The sequence below is a fragment of the Varroa destructor genome, unplaced genomic scaffold, assembly GCF_002443255.2.
Source record: "Varroa destructor unplaced genomic scaffold, Vdes_3.0 BEIS01000001.1, whole genome shotgun sequence".
In the NCBI taxonomy this organism is placed as follows: Eukaryota; Metazoa; Arthropoda; class Arachnida; order Mesostigmata; family Varroidae; genus Varroa; species Varroa destructor.
Window position 1 is genome coordinate 15626626 of NW_019211454.1, and position 19941 is coordinate 15646566.

The 19941-nt window shown below is 41.2% G+C and overlaps 2 long non-coding RNA genes across 3 annotated transcripts; one reads left to right on the forward strand and one right to left on the reverse strand.

Moving 5' to 3' along the window:
- Positions 1-278: 278 nt before the first annotated feature.
- Positions 279-13871, reverse strand: LOC111255510 (uncharacterized). Of its 2 annotated transcripts, none has more exons than XR_015327671.1 (3): positions 13668-13871; positions 4769-4839; positions 279-1992 (listed from the first exon to the last, which is right to left on the reverse strand). It is a non-coding gene; the product is annotated as an uncharacterized LOC111255510 (long non-coding RNA). The 2 variants fall into 2 exon arrangements; XR_002675524.2 differs by lacking the exon at positions 13668-13871 and adding an exon at positions 5131-5152.
- A 3458-nt stretch (positions 13872-17329) lies between these two features.
- LOC111255388 (uncharacterized) lies at positions 17330-19193 on the forward strand. Its single transcript, XR_002675462.2, has 3 exons — positions 17330-17637; positions 17872-18032; positions 18719-19193. It is a non-coding gene; the product is annotated as an uncharacterized LOC111255388 (long non-coding RNA).
- The last annotated feature ends 748 nt before the right edge of the window (positions 19194-19941 follow it).

The window sequence follows — 19941 nt, forward strand, 5'->3', positions numbered from 1 at the left end:
CCGCGGTTTTTATTCATGTAATTAAAAAAAAAACAAAAATTCACTTCTGCAACGAGTAGATCTGGCTCTACGAGTAGAAAGGCTTCCACTATGTAGTTATCACTAGTTTACTGTGACTCAAGCATTTCCTGTTTGACTATTTTGGTTATTGTATTAGAGATGGTCACTCTTAGATTCTACATATCGGCATAGGGTCACTCATTTCCTGCAAGAACTAGAAACTCTCAGAATCAATACCTCCGGTCAAAAAATCTTTCGTAGAATTTTCCGTAGAAAAATAGGTTTATTCTCAAAATATGTCAAGTGGCACCACGATTTGATTTCGCATGTACGTGTTGGATTGATATGTGCTCATTGTGGTCGTTGTCGCTTTGTCATTCTGGTGTTTTCTGTCTCTGAACGAGAAGACCGTCCGATTGTTTTCTGCTTCCCTTCTGAACACTGCCTGAACGAAAAAACAAGCTTTTGAAAGCCATCTCATTCAAGCCCCTACGCTGTAAATATACATAAATACGCGGACAAAAAATTTCTATCTGTCTACATAGTGTGACACATTCAGGGAACCTGCCCTCGCGACACTGTGTGTGAACGTCGTTTTCCTTTTTTTCTGCTGGGTGCCCTTACGTCGACCACCAAACTTTGTTTTTCCTTTAAAATGCCTCGTAGCCTGGAAAACTTTGAAGAGCTTCTTAAGTTCAAAACGACTCGTTAGACTTTATGGTTCATTCATGCCTGTAGCAAGTCTCTTTACATTTTAGCAAATTATCCTTCCGACTCTCTGTTACTTAGTAGATATGTTATTCCCTTAATGAAGACTGCCACTTGTTGTCGTAATATCTAACACTGCGCATTCAGTACGCAGCAAAGGATCTAAGGTGACGTCAAACGTCTGGTGGTACGAAATCTTCTCATTATCGGGCCTAGATATGTATATATATATATATATATATATCTTTCACTGCTGAACCTATTATCGTGGCTATTTTGAATTTACTTTTTGAGCAAAACTCCGTCACGAACTTATATTACATTGATTTCAAAGCTAGAGTTTTATGGCAGCTAACGATATGCATAAGGTGCGTTTATGAAGACGGCAACAATAGCTATTCTCGAAATTATCATAAATTTAGTTTGTTATACTTGACAAAGCTTGACGAGGCTCACAATGCGCAGTAAAGAGAACCTGACGTCCGTACGTAATCGAAGTTCCTGCTAACAGATTTCGATACTTACTTACATACATACAATTTTGCTCGCTTAGCCGCTAAACGATTGACCTTATACAACATTGCTCCTTCTAATAGTCAGATTCATCATAAGGTTTTACAATTCAGATTATCCCTGGCATGAAGCCAGCCAAATACCGCACCTCATAAATTCATCTCATATTTTATTTACACTTTCATGATTACTAGACTACGCCGGGTTCGTCTTCGATAGCATAGGTGATTTGATATGGGAAGAAAAGCCATACATTCCACAAACATGCCGTGGTGGCTCATTGTTTCTTGACGTTCACACATATTGATGCACCCGGATATAGGGGACCACATTGTAACGCTATGGCAATCAATACTGTTTCACCAAAGCAAGCAAAGAAAAATAGTCGTGCATACGTCTTAGCACAATCAGTTTGGATGTATGCTTTTGTCTTGTAGAATTAGTCACACAGCTCCATCAGGACCATCACGATTGTGGCTATAGAAATGTGCGGGGGCTTTCGGCAGTGCCGGCAGCGATCCAGAAGCTTCTTGGGCTCCAACCGCTGACTGGAGGCAGCCGCAAATGCCTTCCGGAAATGGACAATTTAGAGCCAAATAGAAAACCACAAAGGATTATCGCTAGCACGCTAGCTGCCAGCATGCGAGGCTAGTAGCTCGGAGAACCGGAGGAGCGTTAGAGTGCAAACGCGACGGGGCTTTGGTTCCCTTTACGTTTGTCGGTCCTTTCGCTAAATCTTCTTCATATCGCAGTAGACGTAGTCGCAATCGGCTGTAAACAGTTCAATATATTTCATATCATTGATGTCGTCGCACGATATACAATGATTACCGTGTATACTGAAATAAGACAAACGTCCAATAAATACAGTGGATGAATTTAGGTGTATGTACGTAGGACAAGTGTCGTTCACAGACAAACTAATGCTGAAACCGTCGTGTTCTTTGTGCTTTTGGCGTGGCTTCACGGTTTGCTCATAATTGTATTTTGTCGGTCCATATAATACATATATATATATATATATATATATATATATATATATATATGTAACAGTACAGTATCAAGTATGCCAATACTAATGGTAACAATCATTCAATATATTTCATAGAAGAATAGATTATCAGCGACTCACTGAAAATGGACCGGAAGCGCCAGAAGTTGTTGTATTTAAATAGACTTGTATTGCAGGTCTGAATTGAGATCTGACCAGAGAATGGTATCGTTTTATTTGAGTGATTGTAATACGATAATTTATCAAAAAAGCTGTTTCTCCTTCCTCTAGGTACAGTATAAGATTGAATATTCACTGCTGATGTCTTTTTTCTCAGCCTGTTCCAAATTTAGGTGATCGATTGGTACCAAACGGCAAGGTCTTCAGTAGTGCGCCTCAATAGAGACAATTAGAATTGTAAATGTGCCGATTTCACTGTATACCGCCATGGTGCTCTACAAAAGGCACACAAACGTTTAGTCTATTGCTCATATACTATAGGTCATAGTTGTTCGTTACTTTACACTAGGCCAGATCAAAGATATTTAGCATTTGATTCAGCTCCATGTGTTTTGCGCACATCAGCCTTTACCCTTCGATAGAAATTGGGGAACTAAATATCGATGGCTACTGGATTCCATGTCTGCGTTAAATACTGGAAATGATTGTCACTTCGAACGTCGTCATCATCACCGACTTGATTTCGGAATCGGAAGTTTCGGGATTCCGGTGGTGATAGTCCTGCAGCCGTTACAACGGAACCAAGGGTATTCCAATGCACTACTTGTGTCTTTATAACCCGCGTACGCCGCATCCCCATCTCGTCGTTTTGGCAAGCCACGAGACAAGCCAGGATACCAACAACAACAAACAGCTAAAATGAAAACGACAACGAGAGCGAGAATGGGTCCGTTCGTAAATATTCAGACGGCTTTAGTGGCTTGGCATCGTTTGCGGTTTCGCTGATTATGTCCTCTGCTACGACACCAGCATAAACTCACCCCATGGACCTGCTAGAGTTCCCCATAGTATGAATCTTTTACAAGTTCCGTCACGGTTCTCTCATCGACAAGTCCTCTTCGGTTCACTTTACCCTTCTTTTTCCTTTTTGCCTTTTGCTCTCTCTTTCGTTTGGGACACCTGTGCTATAGCAAACCAACTGGTCCTGATAATCTCGTCCTGGCCAGAGCAGACTACCTCCGTTACGCGCTATCCATTTCAGGAAGGAAGGCGGTTAAACTGCTAAAACTGCTGCCCACATAGAGGAGTAGGAGGGACACTGAGCGCTAAGTGCTAAGAGGTGCAGTGCATTAAGGCAAGTCTGAGGTCGCTACGTCTCCTCAACTCTCCCTCTCTGTACTTTTCTACTTCCTCCGAGGATTATGTGTCTAGCCGCGTTGACCGCAGTGGTCGTCCTCTGAACAGAGGCGGTCCTGTAGCGGTAGCCTGTAACGTCCGCGGCCTGCGCCGTATGAGGTCCAGCACCGACCAGCTTGCTCGGATAACCAAACCGAGAACTAATTAGCACAAGAGGGTGACACAGGCATTGGGGGCGCAGTCCGGACACGATAGCAAACCCAGAATCGGGCGTCATTCATTCAGCGGTCAACAATTTTGGCATGGTTCTAGATTGGGTTGGTGGTTAGTCAATGAGTTCTGCGTGGCTTTACGCAGCTGTGGTGGTGTCAATAATGTCGTAGGGAGCAGTTGGCGAAGCCGGGCGATCAAAGGACGGAGATGTCACCTTCGATGCGCACTATAATTAAGTTGGAAGCAGCAGCAGCAGCAGACGTATGTGTCGGTAAGCATGCGTTCGTCTCCATGTCTAGATAGAAACGTTGACCAATTTCGAAGGAATAAGCGACGGTCGCAACGGAAGCGGAAAACAGCGCTTGCAGTCATCAAACACTTGCAAACACCAAGGGACCGTTCTATCGAACCATGGTAAAAGTAACGGTGTCTTCAGTTGATCAAATGCGGAAACGAAGCAAAGTATTGGGAACAGACTTAGTCCTTGATCATGACAAGTGCTTACCTGAACTTGATCATACGTCGTCACGTATCGTTGCGGACGTAAGTAGACGTAGACTAATAAGCGGTTACGGATTGGCAACAAGAGAGGGGGGACCGAGTTTGGAGCAAGTATCACTGGCAGTAGCGCAGCGTAATAAAAGTAATTGTTGCGTAAACATCAAGTTTTTTTTTCTAATATGTAAATAAATTTAATAGAATTAAGCTAATTATTGCTGTATATTTCAGAGTGGGTCAACCGAAAGGGAAAATAAAGTTTGAGGCGTTTGTTTGGGTCAACAAGCTTTGATCTGCTCTTTCACGTCTGTCCATGGTATAAATGGTAATTTTTGCTATAGTTATGCTTACACTGCAATCTAATTTCCGATCGTGTAGGGTGCACTATACTTCAAGCTTATACTTTCAGGTTAACTGTGTGATCAGCCATTTATGTATTAGGACGATAAGCAGCTATTAGCCTTAATGATAATTCCCCATGTTCCTTAATTTCTCAAATTCGCTTTGTTCCTTATGTTGTATACTTACCTAGGTCGTAGATACGTTCCTGGGGGCAGTTCACCATATCAATTCGTAACGCGACACAACGCACTCCGTATCTGTTAAAAGAAAGGTCCTCGCTTTGTACTTGTCCGGTCACATTAAATATCGAGAATGTTTACAAAATGATTTCACGTATTAAAGTTGCCCACAACCGATTTCCCACTAGTATCATAACCCAACTCAACCCAACCAAAAGATCACCTATAAGCAATGCTTTCCCATTATTCCATCAGCTTAAGTTTCATAACAATTTAATGCGAACTCATCAATTGCTGCTACATCCGCGACACCTTCACCGAAACAGAGTAATCAGTAAGTGAAAAAAGTTCCCCATTTCCAAACAGTACCATTTTTCGATTAACGACCTTCGCCGGCCGCAGGAGATATTCGTTATCTCCTCCCAACGAAATTAAATCCTGATGACCCAGACGACAGACTAGTACTATTAGGGTAGTAAAAGCGAAGAGGGAGAATATGAAATAGCTACGTAGCGTGGTTGCACCTCATGGACTTGCCAAGCTGCGTATTCGTTTGCCACTCAACTCCTTTCCATCACTGTAGAAGCGGTGTCCTCAGATCGCGCATCGGACCAAGTTGCTAGGAACAGCTGGCTTTATCTCTAACTTATAGTCTCGGCAGTAGCATTAGCGAAGAGAGTTTCTCTGCTAAAAACATTTCCAATAAACTGACGAATTCAGACTGGTCATTTCGGTTCCGATAGCCGAACAGTATGAATGCATATTGCCAATCGCCTGCGGACCGTATTTAAGAAGATATCCACATCAGCTTAACGGTCGGCTAACGGCGGATTTCGATGTCGGCTGGAGTTGGTCGTATGATGCATGGAATACACTTATCGGGAAAGGTTCTTTAATTATTTATTGTAAACTCGTACCACCTTACTAGTTAGGTCTCTAGCGGCCGCAGAATTGGCGGGAAGCTGTGTTTTCGAGATAGTAGCGCCAATAATTATAGCAGCTCTGTAAGCTAGGGCAGATGTCAAATAGAAGACAGAGAAAATAGCGAAAGTGATGAGCTGTTTACCGACAGAGGTGTCATCACGCCAACACAATCATATATAGTATCACATTGAAGTATCAATCAACTAATTAATTTGTCTTTCTTTCTACCGTTGAGTCGTTCATTGAACGCCTTCACGACTTACTGATGTTCACTTCCACAAAGCAAAATCAGCGTTCTTCTATCGTTTTCCATTTAGGATATTTCGCTTTTCATCAATAATTTGATTGCTCGTTAGCTATTTCGCTGGCTAACTTAATTTGAGAACTTGTGTTAGTAAAAATTATAGGGTCACACGAGGGGCCTATACGATCCAATGATTTGCGTAGGCCACTATGTATATACAATATTATCCGCAGTCAGGTGGTATAGGTTTATATATGACAGATTCTTAGACCTTGCTTTGTCTCCTTTCCATAGTTACGAAAAAAATTTGATGTCAACAAAAGACTGGTCTGATGCCTGAGATGCTTAGAATCTGATGAAACTACTGTATCGCCACAACGCCATACGAGGACAAGACGCAGTCCCGAGTGTTTCGGCTATGTCAGAATATATTTTGAATATTCTATTAGACACTTGCTTGTTGGGCGGCGACTCAGTTAGGAAGGCCAAGTATATGTTATCTATTAGGCGTAGACGCTATGTTAATGGCACGCTTACGCGCTCGGGTCAACTTGCGTCTGCGTCGGAAAACAGGAGATCCGCGCAGAGGAAAAGTTAAAAGGTTTAAGCGTACATAGACTCGACGAGTAAGTTACATCTGTAAGCACCACTAGACCATTTCAGCGTAGTTTCGTTCGGTCAAGAACTGCGAATGCAGTGTTCTATCTGTCAGGTTTTATTCTTAGTTCATCGCTCTAAACCATTAGAAGATTTGAACGCCTTGTAGGCAGAGTAGCGGGAAACGATGCAATGATTTGCATAGGCCGCGTATACTAGAACACGCTGACAGGCGGATAAACAAGCATGACGTGAACCCACACGTCCATTCACTTTTATATGACTAGCTAAATACGATCACTGGTTCACCCGAAGGACGCTTTCGAGCGATTCCGAGAAAACGACACTTAGCAGGTAACTAAAGTAGTTTAGCTTTATGGTACCGTAATGCGAGTTACGTATGTGTATTTAAAGACGACAAGCTTCTTTATTGTTCTATGTAGTCTTTAAGGGCAGCGTGGAAACACGTAATTTCTGGAAGTCCTATTGGCTCTAATGGCGTTTGAATTGAGACGTGTGACATCAATGTGCAGACTTTTCTGTTACGTTGTTTTCATAATCACTGGAGGCCTTTCATTTTTTTGGCCTAGAATGCTTATCCACTACAGACAAGTGAAATTCACCTATTTTTCCCGGTAACATTTTTATCTAATTATAATTAAATACTAAATATACACAATTAATTATTGTGTACACACATGCCTATATGGGAGGGATTGACATATTGATTTTATACGGTATGAGTACAAAAAACATAATGTGTGGAAGTCACTATTCATACAAAAACAAGCTCCCAGTAGTGTTATGGTTAGAGCGGTAGTAACGGGGCCACCTAAAAGAATAAGCGCCTGAAACCCAGCGAACTTGCCCCTTGCGACACTAAACCGTACAACAGAACCTTGTCAGTAAAGGTGCAGCCTTCATAGCCTATTGATTATTTTCCGCGTCTACAATTAGTCGGATGCGAAACATTCCTGCCTTGACAAGTGATCTAGAAGTAACTATCATCGTCATTTCTTGTTCAGTCAATTCGCACTAATATATACATATTTCTACCTATTTGCAATTTGCTTTGTCAACCAGTACTCCCTTTACGTATGACAGCCATTGCGGTTTTTCTTTTTTTGAAACAAGGAAGATCCTTGTTACATTGGCACGTTTTGTTACAGGCATTTTTGTCTTGCCACCGTCGCCCCTTTTCCCAACAAGGTCATCGTCATGTCGGTTGCCACAAGTGCCGCTGAAGCTTAAGTGCTCACGAAATCGTAAGCTATGTCCCTGTTCCATCGGCCTTTGCAGGACAAAAGTAGCCCAATATTTTCCTTCATTTTACTCAGTCAGTTATATCTCCCACTAATACCAGCCGTCAATCTTAAGTTCGCATCAGATGTAGTGTACAAAGAGAACTACGTACGTGGTCTGTCATCAGCGTACGTTCGAAGGTACCCCTTTGTCTCCTCAGTAGCCTGATCACAGGGCGAACGGAATGCCACCATGCCAAAACAACGTCAGCATTTCACAGCGTTCTAGGTGGAGTCACACTTTTACGGAGCAGAACCATCGCAAGCGAGACACGGCAGTTTCACCAGACTTCTTAAGCTGATAAACCGTTCAGTCGTTCATCGACATAGATTCTGACCATCATCGAACTAGTAACGAAATGCTTGCGACACTCAACGACATGCTATTTCACGCATATTCAGAACGCGTGTCCATATGTGGTTCTGTGTACGTTGCTCTGTCTCATATAGCTCCCCGGATGACCGTACAATGTCAATAATCCAAACTACTGACTTGGCGGAAAAAGTGTGTTACGGTAAATATGTACCTCTAGAATAGACAAAACCGCGGTATGAAGATCACCTACCTTATATCAGTTTTTTACAATTCTATCGGCGTTTGATGAAATACAAAACAAACTGTCTAAAAACAGCATAGCCAAACTCTAATATATATGCCTTCTAAAGCGATAACCAAATTTCTGAACCTGCCAAACACGAATCATATTCAACTCCTACAACAACCTAACCTAACCTAACCTAACGTGCATTATCATGCAAATATAGCGCCATAAAAATGATGTTAACAATGTACACGGACACGCTAGCGGCCGGGGAACGATTTTACCACACTCTCGCCAACTGGAAGTGTGAACTATACTAATTAGATGGTTATTTTTTATATTTGCGTAAAACGCTTTATTCTATGTCGTTTGTTTTCAACGGCTAACGAAGAGATCTAACCACTGCCGGGTCAACGCCGTTATCATCGTGATCTTGTACATCGTGATCGATTACACAGGGCCCTGCGTCTTCACACCTTCAAACATCAGAGAGCATACGTAGAGAGTACCTATGTCAGCTACCAAGTTATGCATACTGCAAGCTTACAGAGTCAGTGTCCTATTGTTGCCTGATCTATTCGCCGTCTGTACGGTTTCGCTACTGCATACATACAGCTGTCTACGAGAGCGCGCAACGTAATTTAGCTCAAAGAGAGGGAGGGCTGGGATGGGTAGCCTCTCTCTTATATTGGCGGTCCGAAGATGAAGAAGCGAGTATCCTCCCAAATAGTTACTGTCAGGGAAGTGATCGACACTCGCGCGAAGTGTTTGATACGGATTAATTTGCAGAAGGAACCAAAACGAGACTTGTAGTAGTAGCATATTGAACGAGCTTAACTATGCACCGCGCGCAGAATGTTGCACGTAGGGGCTGCATGTCACCGTTTCCGGTTACGATTCCCGCTCCGTGCAGAGACAGTCTGTGAACGCTACGCGCGACTCTCTGCCGCAGTCATAATCATGTTTAGCAAAATATGTCGTTTTCCTTTTGTTATCTTGGTTCCATTCTCTGTAGCTATTGAGGTTTTTATGCCTTCGAGAAGCCCCGTTGTGAGAACAAAAGATTCGAGCACAGTTCAGATACACGAAGCCGTAAAAAGTACGTAAGCTAAAAAGTACTTAAATAAGAAGCGAAAAACTGCTTGTCGTGCAATGGTTTACGCCGCACTACAGAGGTAGCAATATTGGGTCTATAAAAATAGAATTAGTTCTCAGGTAGCGACAAACTGATTAAAGGTCACTTGTTAAGTTCCATACTGACGTTTCTACCTGACTACGTTTCAACCTAGGTATTCACGAACATGTCCCAATCGCTGTGTTCTGAAAGCCGATATGTATGCGCCAAATTATGTATTACCAATGGTCAACCTTTAGAATACTCTTACGGATACATTCATTTGCATTTAGTAAGTGTTACCGCTTTATGTAACTCTAATCAGATAATCTTCTTTGCCGTTAAGCCTAACTTATTCTTTTGCCTATGCACCTTTCTTTCGTGCCTATCGTTTACCCCATTATAGGCTGATTTGTACTATACCACTATATATATATATGGTCCTACCCCACGTACCATGCATACGCAATACGTATGTAGTGACAAATCATAAATTGAACGGGAAGAAAGCTCTGCTAGGGTGACGACATCTTGTAGGTATTTGTAACTTTCAGAGGTGCGACTTCATGCCATCTTAGACCTATGTACTGGTTAAGGTTTTTCCTATAATGCAGGCACTCCTTGAAGAGATATGAATTACTAAAATTAATGTTTTTATTGATCATATTTCATTAGATCATGAAAATGTTCTCTATTTCCTAAACGGTGCTAATTTACCCAACGCCCTAACGCTTCTAGTAGAAAAAAAGGGAAATTTTAAGGATACTAGGTCAACTTAACTACCAAGGAAAACAATTGAAAATGCACCGAATTAACTGAAAGTTATTGCAACTGCTGTGTCACCCACTAAAAGCGTCGTTAATTTTATCAGTTGGCTAACTTTAATATATCATCAAATACTTTTTGCAGATGAGGATCTTAGCTAAGCTAAGGGGTTGACCGATGATTGCCGTCAAATTAAGTCTGACGATGTTATGCGCGTGATTTTACTCTTTTAATCGGAGAATATTAATTATTCATTAACCTTTACATATACCCTTTGCAATAGCGAAAAAAATTGGGTCCTCTGGGTACCTTAGTGAAAAGCGAACTACAACATCAGTTGATCAAAACATCTTCATTAGCTCGTCACTGCACAGGAGTCATTCGAAGTCCAACAAATTCAGAGGCATAGCCCGACCGTTATCGAGCCTAGTCCAGCCGAGATTTCGTGCTGGATGTAAATCTTGTGACTCGAATTCAGGACGAATCATTCAAGTGGGATGTTATTGCGGCCACAAATACTGATCAGTGCCTGCAAGTACGCAGTGATTCGGCGGAGACAAAGATTCTATAAAGAACAACGATGTGATTGTGGGCGTGTAAAGACGAGAATTCTTTCCTCATTCTGTAGACACGGGCCCGAAAGGACCCAAAAAGCCTTTTAGTTTCTTTCGACAAAAACTATCATGGGTGTAGGCTCAGGATGGCAGTTCTGTGGGCACCGCCACTTAGCCAAGTAAGAAGACCGCAGGGTTTAGTTTGTTACCGAAGATGGGCGAAGCATAACCTGACATCGGAAGAAGGCGGAGGGGGAGATAGGGTGAAGCGGCGGGTTAGCAAGCGGCTGCTTAAGACGTAAAGGTCTTGCTGCGATTTATTGCTTAGAAATTACGACAAACATAAAATGACATGATCCTATCATCCCCACCCAAGTACAGTATGAGCAGCCATGCCTACAACGTATCGCGCAGACCACCTTAACTTTCGTAGTAAGCGAGCTAGGTTGAAATAGAAATAAGGATTCACGTTCACGTGGAAAATACCGTAGGGTGGTCACTTTATAGGCCGTTACCCACAAGCTTAAGTACCTTGTGAAAAAGACCCACGTAGACCAAGGTTAGTTGTGGCTTTTCCATACACCGTTAAAAAACATAATTGGGTTTCGATACGTCTAGCTAAATAGAGCGCAAAAACTGAGAAAGGGCATGCGGACAGCAAGTACCTATATGTAGGTCTATATGTATTGGGGGATTATGGCAAACGCAACTGATTCAACATGGCCTGATTGCATAAGCCAGTGAAAAGTTCTCTATGCGAAAATGTAAGCTTTCGTGAACTCTAGCTTAGATTTTCGTATAGAGAACACAATGCCGAAGTGTTAGAAAAAAACAAAATGTCGCATGCAGTGCATGAGCATGTGCATGCGAAGACAATCTGTTCCATTGTGCTCTAGAGATCGCTGCCAAGCCGTGAATCATTCTTGGCCTTACGGTACGTCTGAAAGAAGCGGATACTGCATTTACGAGGGCCTGACAAACACTGAATAAAACTAGTTTTGCTTCCATACCGTTGTCAGCATGCGCCACATTTGGAGGCAAGTTCATTCATAAACTTGATCCTTCGTTTCAAATTCCAGACATTAGAAGTAACGAATTGCAATCAAAGAATTATGCTGTAAAGACTAAAAATGGGTTGATATTGTTAAAACAAAAAAAGCTTTTAGGCAGTGACATTTAGCTGGTAACGCAGTTAACCTTTAGCACGGGTACTAATGTTTAAGCATTTGACTGCTCTGTAAAATATCTATCTTATATTTGTAATTCGAAAGATGTCCTGTTGCTGCACACATCAAATAGGCTTCCGCTTGGCAAATGATGCGCAGTAGCATAAAATTGCTGGTGTACATATCAAGCTACTTCGCTAATACAGACAGATCGTCTACGCAAGCCGAGAAGAGAGGCGGCTTTATTTCATATTGTGCGCTTGCGGCTGCAATGGATGCTAGACACCGTTTGAACGATTTATTCATTTCCTATTCATTTTGACCCCTCTGGAAACAAAGCAGCTCGCCGCAAAGAGGATTCGCAAAGAAGAACTCCCGTTCCCGATAGACTAGTATGATTTTTTTTATACAACACGGGCTTGCAGTCAAGAATATAGATAGCAATTTCAGCCTGTGCATCTCATCGACGGACCTGCCTCAACTGACCCAGTATTGACGAGGTTAATTGCTACGCAAAACTTTCACCGTAACCTAAAAGAGGAACACTCAAGAAAATCATACCGGGCTGTGACGTCTGACTAAAGGACGTCAGCTTGAAGAGAACTTGTTGAATTTTGCCCAGCACAGACTGAGAAGCCAGCGATGCCGCTTGGTACGTCTTTGGCTTGCTAAAAAGGTACAGAAGAACCTGCTTGCTAGAATCTTGTTCGGCCGGCAGGGTCGACAGTCCCAACAACTGCCGGCTTGCATCAAAGCAAGCAAAGTGGTAGCACTAAAAGATAAAAACTAGCATGCGTATGACTCCGTATGCCGAATAGCATAAAAATATATTGACATTATATACAGCGAGATGCACGACGGGTGCGGATCGCCGGCCCAGTGTATGGCAGCGTATCACATAGATACAGTATGACGCTTTGGCTAGACACGCTCTCGACGAAGGCTGGAAGAAAGCTTCTCGGTTTGCTTGAAACAAGCATGCTGTCATAGTTCTGTTTTTCAGTAAACGAAGTCAAATGTACGGGCATACAGAGGCATCCTTGTTCACAAACGTGATTATTGTTCCAAATAGTACTATAGTACATAGGATATCAGGGGATATTCGTTGCACATCCAAAAACGAGGTAGGAACTTGGAATCGTTTACAATGGCCAAACACGTATAATATTAAATAGAAGCGTTTATATGCCAATCTGCTTTCTATTTCCTTGAATCTTTAGGAAGAAGAGAACCATAATGTTCTAATTAAGTAACCGAAAAAAGCCAGATCATTTTTCATTATTACTACACATGGATATAGAGTCTATTTTTTTTTTCGAACGAATTTTGGAAGGAACCGTTCAGCCTTATCTTGATTTGCTTAAATCGTCAAAACGTCAGTCGTGACAACATAATTAAAATATATGCATTATTAAAGCCCTGCATTTTATTCAAGTTAGGGGTGGTTAGTGGAACTGCTACTGTTTTTTTCTACGTAAAGTTGTTTTCATTTTCGAAAGGATGTCTAATTGTACGGCCTGATAGCCATCATAGAGTTTGCATGCCTTTTCTAAGTTGAAGTTATTCATCTATAATTACAATTATGAACTAAAATCGCAGTGGAGCCCAGTTCGTGGTTGACACGCCGCTTTAGGTCTCCACTCAGGTAAGTAACCACTCATCGTTGAAGGTTGTTAATTAATACAGAATAGTTGTTTACCTGATCAGTTGCTGTAGTTTCTGCGACTTATCCCCCAAGAGACTACATTAAGCGTAGCCTAAGCACGAACCCAATAATGATCAAGTCACGCGCACTCATCGCCCAGGATAAAACCGACACCTAGGTATAGATTCCATTAAATTTCTAACAGCATTTACCGCATTGTCCGTAGTGGAACGTGATGGCGCTAGATTATAAAATGCTACGCCGTGTACGCCGATGGGTGTGGAAATAAACTTACGTTAGTTATTTCGCCTAGTTTTTATATGTACTAAGCATACCTAGCAGATCGACAACGCTGCCATTTACCTTCATTAGGTTACAGTTTTGCAACTCCCGCAGCCCTTGCCGTTTTAGCGTGTTTACACCGGCTAAGGCATCGCTTTCCACTGTGGGAGAACAGGAAACCACGCCCAACTAGCGTCAATATTGAATGAAGCTGTTGCTAAAGCTATAGAAACGCATCACGTCCTTTGACTCCCGTTGGATCGAATCAGGCCATATGTACCTAAGGACGGATAGCGTTCTAGCTGTTGTAAATCCTGCTGGCTAGATCGACAACCTGCGAAGCAGACTGGCCTATGTACAAGACTTCTATGTGTAAAACGTCGTTAAATACAAGTTGATAAGATCACTCAATTGTGTCAAAATTTAAAATTCACTTGAATTTATCAAGTCGAACCGAGGAAGAAGCCTTCAGATCTATACGCTACAGCTGAAATCCGCTAAACTATCATAATTGACTTCACTCTTAAAGACCAGTATGCTATGATCCACAATTATTATGTTGAATAACAGCAAATACCGAACTGCCAAATCATTTAAATAAGCCTATCGCTTATTTAAATGATTTAGCCACTGAAACTGAAAGGTTCCGCAATTATCACTTTATTTAGGAGGACTTTTGGGCTAAGAGCTATACTGACAAATAAGTCACAGCTGCAATTGGAAGAGGTCCAGCGCATAGGCAAGTGTTGCAATCCTTCTGGTCTACTTAATAGTTGATTACGTCACCCTCTAAATGGATTTTATAGAAACCATATTTTCCGCCGATCTTATAAATGAGAGTACAATTGTAGGCGCTTTCTACGACACTGACACAGCTAGAAAAATCGCTCGAAATACTTAGCTCACTTCAACAGTGGCGATGGCCTTCGTAAATTTTAATGTTCTCCTTTTACAATCAGGTTATCACTCAAGTGGCGAGGCAGCCTTACTCGAGTCGTGGGAGTCATGCTGATCTGTAGACGAACCACACTTTTCGATAGATAATCCGGCCTCATCGACGGTGGGTTCAGACACATCGATGCACGGTTCAGACACCGCGATAGATGGTTCAGAGACAGCGATAGATGGTTCAGACACATCTATGGACACTTCAGGCTGATGTCCTCGTAGTCCAGGTTCACCCGTATTCCATGGTAATTGCGCTATCGAAGGAGGTTCAACTTCTCCGATGATATACGGAAAACCTACACGTTGTCCACCTTCATTGATGTGCACGAGCACCCTTAGCTCGAATACATACTCTTGTACACGATCTGGTACACTAACCTCCCTCAAAAAAATGTTGAACCCTGCGCCAAAACACTGAACTCGACCGTTTAGCAAGAGGAATTCCTGATGCGTCCTACCCCTTGCTAACGCCGTTGCCGTGCTCCCCTCAGCCATCGCCTGTTTTATACGATTTTCCAGATCTTCCGCTGTCCACATAATGACGTCGAGTGAACCCGTAAGCTGAGTGAAAATCATACAAATGTACCGATTTTTATTAAGCCGGAAATAGAGCCCCTGAAGCCAATCCTCATCGCGATAGAAGAATCCAGTAGCCTTCAATTGAACGATAAGATTATGTAGGTCAGCACAGAAAGGTACGCAGAAGCCTAAAAATTCCTGAGCTGCATTGTGTCGTATTTGCTCAATGTTTGGATAATCTACGGCCGACCTCCAATCAAAATGAGACTCGTGTTTACGCATGGCTTCGCGCAGCAGCTGGGCCGATGCCACAACCCTTCGAAGGGCTTGACAAAGATTTTCCATCTGGTCCATTACGTGTGGCGGCTTTTTCAGCCAATAAAACTATTTAACCCACCCGATTGCGTATCGTTGTTGCCAATTTTGAGTACGTTGACCAACGGTACAAGCAAGAGACGAATGGTAATTCACTTTATCGAGAGCTATGCATATAGTACCGAACTGGAATATTCTTTTGTTGGTTAGTCTATCAGCACTGGTCACCACATTTACGCTCAAAGCAATGTCCCTCTATTTCTATAGCTTCTTGACAGGCGTATAGCTCATTCTGGGTAGGAGGATTGTACCGATTGGGTAACCTAACCCAGCAAGCAAAATTACGCAGTACATACACCAATAGACCGCATTTCGGGATGATTTCGATGGTCGAATTGATATTTATTGAATTTCAAGTATCTCTCGATATCGTTGGTTGGCTGGTTAAATAACTCGGACTGATTTTTCATCATTTTTGCTCCGCACGAGCTCGGTCTAGTGAGCGAGCCATCGATTTAGGGGCACTTGCGGGATACAATGAAAGGCGTATTACACGGTATATAAATGGATTGTTAAAGCAAGTTAATGCGTTCGCGTTGTGGTGTAAGATCGGTAATTCGGGATTTCTAAAATTCGTTGAGGATCTTTATGATGATGTCATATTCAGAGCGGTCAGCGGTGTGAAATAATGCCTAAAGGTTTAAATGCTAGACATAGAAGGCTCCAGAATATACTCTATAGACAGTTGTTTAGCTACTGTTGGCGCTTGTTCAAACATCAGTGTAATTTTAAATTTTGTAGAAAACGGTTCAACATCGCATAAGCTTATCAAAACAATCTAAATATGTATTTATTATGTAAAATTAGACGTCTCACAAAAAAAAAACAGATTATTCTAGGGTGATGTGATGCCTCAGTAGTTCCAACCCGTTGGCACCTGTTAGGAGAGATAAGACGATCTTTTCAGAATCTGGGAGCTTAGTGTGCCGAAGCTGTTTTCATCAGTAGTTATCACCATATAGTTTGTCGGCTACTCGGGATATCACTCAACGTATCCTGGCGGCGTTCATTTATCTGAGGCACATTCTGTTTGCCTCTTAAAAAATGACAAATTATCGGCAGGTGTGATTCTTTACAATCTAATACTGCAGCGTCCATTTCGTTCTGTATTATAAGGATCCAATTTTTAACACAGTTTAAGACTAACTAAGTGTTTTAGGCATAAAAGACAAAACATCTTGTGAAATACCAATTGTTGGTTAACCTTTAAAACGATCTTCATATTTGCATATGGGGCGATTGTGCCAAAATATAGCATCGTAACTTGACATGAACAACCAAATAAAGTTTTTTTAAAAATAATAGAAGTTGCAAAATCAAGTTAAAGTTTTATTTAACAAAAAAAAAATAGCGCTTTTACGATAAGTACGTTCCTGGTTATCGTCACTAACTAAATCGGGTGCTCCACAAAAAGCTTTTTACATAAAAAGCATTCCCTTCCGGTTAGTGGTATAAGATAATAAACAGTCTTTTCTATGTAATATTGACCTATTTACCTAACAACAAGTATGAGCAAATATGTATTATATAACAAACGAACTAAGACTTCTATTCCGACCGTTTTTGTGCGGAATCGACAGTGTGGCCATCCAGTGTTTTGTCTCATCTTTTTTAAAGTTTAGTCTTCGTGAAAGAAGGGATGCGTTTAAAAACAATACATATAAATGGTACTACGGATACACCTATTTCATGTAGTTTAGGATGGAAGTAGCAGCTGGCGCACACTTACGGAGCTGACATGATATTAGTGAAAAAAACGCAGTTTAAACTGTTCAAAATTGGACCTCCGTTGCAAGCGGTGCCAACATGACGATGTCTATGAATTCACAGCAAAAAAAAAAATAGCTCCTGAAATGTAGCACTCTGTTTGAACAATTCATAGAGTAAGACATCTAAAGACGTAAGTTCTCAAAGATATACAGTCCTGTAATATCATTTTATTAATAAATCTATAGTACACTATTTAAGTCTACTCAGTGTATCGAGCGATTATTTTATCTTTTTTTTTTTTAATTTACTTTTATTTTACCGTAGGTCGATATACAAATGTAGACAAGTAACTATTACATAGTTTATTAGATTTAATTTTCGCTCATAGACACAGAGAGCTAACTTGTTTTCTCCTTGGAATAAGATTATTTTCAAATGCGACGTTTTCAAGAACATGCGCGGCATTACCTACGAACATTTCGACTGTTTCTATGTACGGGTTCAAGGCCTATCATATCAGAATTTCCAGCTTGCTTGCATGCTAATAAAACTGGCCCGCAGTTCTCCAAAAACTATGCAAAGACGGTAAGGCAATTTCAGATGAAGACTTTGTGCGGTTAGGTGGACGGTTGCATAAAATTGATGGTGTTCACTGAACACGTAAAGCTACGGAATGTTTTGTAAATCGATTAAATTGTGACCTGCAACTGTTTCCCAAAATAAATAAAATTATTATCACCAATAAGCATCTGAGACTTATCATAAGATTAAGAGTGAACAGTAATAAATCAATGGACAATCAGTTCTTGCGCGCTTCATTGATGTAACTACCTGTCGAGGAAAAATTAGAGAGAGATCAAGTCAGACGCTGCTATAGCTCAATAGATGATAACTTTGAAGAAAACCATTTTTAATCTGCTTTGAAGGAAGTTTCGATAAGCACGAGTTTTTATTCTCACAGAACCTCGTTACAGCGCCTCCATGGAAAGAGGGTCGCGATTGAACGACTTTATCATGCTATACGTGTATACACTGACGATGTCCTTAAAAAAGCTGTCAAATTTTGTTGATATCTACATATCGAGTAATGAATTTTTTAGCCAAAGACATAAACCGGGCTTTACGGCCATGCCAGCAAACCTTGATTATATTACTTCTAACAAGCTTGTTACCTTTAGGGATATTTTGATTGAGTTAACATAGATATGAATAACCGATGCTTTGAAACACAGAAAATAACTTACATGAAACATTTGTTTGTGTTATTTGAGGATCCCGAATTTCTCGGTTGTCTGAGAAGGTAGCTTCGACAGCAGCTTTTCTTGCTCATCGTTACGTTTACCGAAAATAATACGGCAATTTATTGGAGGATAAATGCACCCAGCATGGTAGGAGAAAAGGCACGTAGAACCTTCGGCTGTCGTAAGCAAGCAACCCATAAAGTAAAATGCTTTTTTGTTACGGTTGCATTTTGTTGCCTCATGCCAGTATACCTTTTAGTTCGTCTAATTTGGATACGTAATATTCGTCACTATTCATTCTAACTAATTAATACGAAATGTTTTACGCTCATTAGCAGAGACCTTACTAATCAAGTTGTAACTAGTTTGCCCATCTTGGTTCTACTCTTAGGTAATACTTACCCAGGGCTCAGCTCTTAACAACGATCCCAGTTGATTCTGAGAGCCTTCAAACTTATATCGTGTAGTTCTAAACGATTCTTGAAACATTAGTTCAACACCGGTTTTTTTTTTTATACTTTGTGAACTAAGCCTATAAGCCTTTTCCTTGCAACGGGTTTGCCCACCACCAAATGTTCACATAACGTAAGGAGGTCAAGTTGCTTTATAGTGCCACCTAAACGTATCTGCGATATAACGCACTTCAATACAATTGTTCATTGAGACGTTCAAAAGTGGTTTATCGCGAATGTTTGTGCAACCTACTTGTAAGGTAATATACCTACAAGTGAAATATTTAGCTTTACATAACGAAGATCGATGTTTATTTTTTTTTCTCCTGAACCTGCGAACCATTTACACAGCTATTGAATGCTGCCTATGTCGTTGAAGACGTCTGATTATTCTTCAAGATACTACGAAACTATAAAACACCCATAATTTATTCGCTTAAATTGTCAGGTTAAAGGTGCCGCTATTCGATTCAATCGATCGTTCTCACGACCTTTTTTAAGCACTGGGCATTAGTGTATTTGGTTGCAATCTTTCCGCCAAAACCGTCTGTAACAAACGTTTTTATGACTGGGAAGTAGCCTCACTGATGGTTCACTGTCGTCCCATTAAGGACAGTTCGGGCTTGAATTGACAGATATTTTGAAACAGCATCAGTTCAAGTATGGCGGCTCCAATGAGCTATATGACAAGATATATCTGATCTCATTGAAACAGTTCGAGGCTATGTGGAAGCGTACCCATAGATGTATGAGTGATATTCTCCTCATTCTTTTGAGATATTATGAGAGGTTATTTTTTTT